Source organism: Vulpes vulpes, chromosome 8, assembly GCF_048418805.1.
Source record: "Vulpes vulpes isolate BD-2025 chromosome 8, VulVul3, whole genome shotgun sequence".
NCBI lineage: Eukaryota > Metazoa > Chordata > Mammalia > Carnivora > Canidae > Vulpes > Vulpes vulpes.
Genome location: NC_132787.1, coordinates 55,036,709 through 55,040,654, shown reverse-complemented (window position 1 = coordinate 55,040,654; position 3,946 = coordinate 55,036,709). Strand labels below are relative to the sequence as shown.

Genomic DNA, 3,946 nt, shown 5'->3' with positions numbered 1-3,946 from the left:
TAATCCAAGGGAAACACTCGTTACTATGAGCCTCCCACAACTTCTTCAATTAGAAGAACAACATGGCTGAGGAAAGAGGAGACCAGGGTGAGGATAGTGATCCTGCAGTGATGCTCGGGGAGGGAGGAGCATGGGAACGAGGTGACACAACAGCAGGAAGGATTGGCCTAGAGCAAGACCATGAACTCATGGGCTGACACAGGTCTGGGAAGGATGAGATCCTCCCTGGGCATGAAATGTGGGCACTGATTTCCTCCAAAGCTGCCACTTAGTCCTTCCCTCCTCCCTCACTCAGCATCGGGCAAAGAGGTAAGAATATTAGGAGACAGATATGGGGGTACATGGTGGAAGGCATTCCTCACTCTCTGCTCTACTTAGGGGTGCAGCAAACCTATCAAACCTATGGCCATGTGTCCCTCAGTACACATTCACAAAAGACCTGCTCCTGCAAACAAAAGCCCAAAGCACAGAACTTTGTTAAAAGTCTTGTCCACGGGACACTGCCAGGGTGTGTCATCATTTACAGACTGTGGTGAAATGCAAGAGTTGTGGCAGATTAGTGTCCTTCCTCCAACAACTGAGATTGCCCCAAATACCTGTCAGAGACCACACATCTACAGAGCTGAAGTGATCCATAAAATGACCACATCAGGGGGAAAGATTTACCTGAGGAACACTCCTTATAACATATGTCTTTCTATTCATAAGAGTGGTGGTCAACATTCATCAATCAACAGGGACCCTACCACAGAGTTCTCACTGATTACAACAGGGAGGCAGAGAGGAAGGCAGATAAGCACTTTGTTTTCTGGGATTCTGAGCCACAGGACTCTAGTGTGAAAACCCATGTAATTCTGTAAAACAATATGCAGAGCTTTAGTGTTCAGAAAAAGTTGTTGGGCCATTCTTTTCAGGATATCCAAAACTTGATCACAAATGAAGGAGCAAGTGAGTACTGAAAAAGCAAAATGCACTCATTTGTTTCCCAAACAAGAATATCATTTATTTGCCAATCCAACCTTGAAGGAAAGTTACATTAAAAAAAAAAAAAAAGAATTGGAATAAGAACAAAGTGCCATTTGGGTAAATGCTAAACTTGTTCAATATATGATTCTGTGTTATGAAATGACTGTGGATCGCCTGATTACTCATTTGGGTTCTTGGTATTTTTTTGCCTTATATTATTTATTTTTAGAGTTAACTGGTGGTGTTTATTTCTGTTTGGATTGCATATACTGTCTTATCATTCTCTCGAAAAACACAACAAACACTGAAATGACTAAGAAAATAAGGCGTACTAACATAATGGACACGACCTGTACTGGCGTAGGCACCTCCTCTTTCTGCTTCCTTGCAGGCCCACTGTCAATGCTTCCTCCATACCCTACCTCCTCATAGAATGGAGGGGCCCAGCCATACATGCAGTGGCAGGTTTTTTTATTGTTGCAAACGCCTCAGTGGTTGCATTTTTGAGGAAAACAGTTAAAATCCAAGACTGAGTCGTTCACACAAGTTCTGTTAATACATAGTCCGTTATAACCACAGCAGGTACCATCATTTATTACACCCATGTCAGGTATTCCCATGGGCATCATGGCTTTGTGGTAGTCTATCCCCCAGCACATGAGATCTTCCTCTCGCAGATTAGAGATGACGATCGTATGCTCTGGCAGATCAGGGATGGTGTTGACATTTATACACTGCAGCCTGCCACACATTGCATTTGCCTTGGTACAAGCTTTATAGTACAAGCTTTATAGTACAAGCTTTATGGGAACTGTGAACTGCAATTTCACAGTTCCCATATTGATCACCCATTAAATTAACTGCATGATAGCACTGATCAGGAGCCTCCCTGGCAACAGCTCCAAAAATGTTTTGGCACTGCACATATCTGGAATGGCACCTCTTTCTTTTCTTTCTTTCTTTCTTTCTTTCTTTCTTTCTTTCTTTCTTTCTTTCTTTCTTTCTTTTTTTTTTTGGCACCTCTCTCTTAAACAAAGGGAGTTATGCTTGCAAGGGGTTCCATCAAGCTTATAACTGTCATCTGGGAAGAAATTTGAGATTCCATTGCAGTACTCTGCAAGGTCACATTCATTATCTTCCTCTCGACACATGTACCCAAGTGGACGAAAGTAGCACAGCAAAGCCTAGTGCTACAATTGGCACCTTGCATGAGTTTACAACCCATGTGGCAACCGTTGTCTTTTTTACACTCCTCCCTTGAACCACAATCACATTCTTCATTCCCTTCCTCAATTTTATTTCCACATGTCTCCAACACATAACCCAATCCTAGGATATTATCCAGAGTGCTGCTGAATTTACGTGATCAAAAAACTCTGAATAACTACAATTACTAAACCTGCTACTCCCAGTGCCCATGATGCAAGTTCGCCTACCCCTACATTGACAAAATTCTGTATCATGTTTCATTCCTACACCATGGCCCAGTGCATGAGCAGATAATCTGCTGACAGCAAGGATATTTAGATTTATAAAACTACTTAGAGATCCACTGTGGTTTTTTGAACATGCACCTCAGGCATATGACAATCCAGTAACATGAAGAATAGACTTTGAAATATACAAATGTGCCCAATCTCCTGGAATCTGAGCAGAAAGGTATGTGGTGTAATATTTTACAAATACTTTTAGAATATCTCGTACATCCATTTTGGTAATAGTTATTCCGTACTCATGTGTGCATATCTCAATACTTTTTAGATGTAGCTTCATACCGGTCTCTTTAAAAGAAGGTGTCCATAATCCCAGTCAAAAGAATGGCATCATATATGACTTAAGTAACATTGGATTCTGAAAACAAATATCTACTTGATCAAAGACCAGGGCCACTCCCATGTACTTCTGATGCTTATGAGAAATAGAAAAGTCATTACACCTAGCCATATTCTCATTCTGGGCTATCTGTTTTTCTAGTTCATCATTAGTTAAGCCACAGGTATGATTCTGAAATTTGTCTTCTTCCTTCAGGAGATATATGACATGTTCAAAGCTGGAAGAGCCCCTGAGGGGCTCAATTTGATAATGTTCCTCATCAATTTTCAATATGCTTCGAAGACTCCCCATGCATGTACTTAAAGTAGCCTCTGAATCCTGGGTTCCTTCAACCGAGCATACGTAGTTGCAGTCCCTGGGTATGTAAGGATGATCCTCCAGGAGTTTCTCCTGTTCCGTGTAGGAGAGAACCTTCAGATTTCGGGGTAATAGAAACCTCTTGGGCCACAGGTGAAGGACATACTTCTTGCCTTTGACCTGCAGGAGGTAGGACACTTGCTCCACAGCACCCTGCTGACCTCCGCGGAAGCTCAGCTTCTTGGGAATGATGACTTCATACGACTCAAATCCCCACTCAGGGTGAAAAATCATATCCTCGCCAAGAGCACCCACCAGGAGCGCCACGAGGACCAGCGTGGGGAGCGAACGGCCTTGGGGGAAGGTCCTTCCTGACCTCATGGCCCCAGATCTCGGTCCTAGCAGGTCAGTCCCTGCAACTGGCCTGCGAGTCAGGGTCCAGGGGCGGCCTCTAGAGAAGGGGGAGCGCAAAGTGCGGAGCTCCCAAAGCAGGGGATGCAGGAAACCCCAGCCTCCCAGGGCTCGGTCTAGTTGACATTCCCAGAACTTACCTATCTAGTTCGTTTCCTGGGCGGTGCCGTTGGGCGCACGAGGGAGAACCGAGGAGAACCGAGGAGAACCGAGGGAGAACCGAGGGAGGGGTGCGCGAGAATGAAACAGGCGGGAGGGAGGGGCTGCTGGCACGAGGGATGAGGGCCAGAGAGCAGCTTGGAGAAAGGAGAAGGGCTGCAGAGAAGGGAGGAGCAAAGCTCTTGCTCAAGGGTCAGTCCGTCCTATGCCGGTTGGGCTGTTTCTATTCGCCCTAGGACACACCTGACGGTTTCCATCGGTGGCTGTTTTCTAGGCGCTG

General features: G+C 44.9%; 1 pseudogene; it reads right to left on the bottom strand.

The window, feature by feature from the left end:
- Positions 1-1,161: 1,161 nt before the first annotated feature.
- On the bottom strand, positions 1,162-3,524 carry LOC140599837 (disintegrin and metalloproteinase domain-containing protein 30-like; annotated as a pseudogene).
- Between the last annotated feature and the right edge of the window lie 422 nt (positions 3,525-3,946).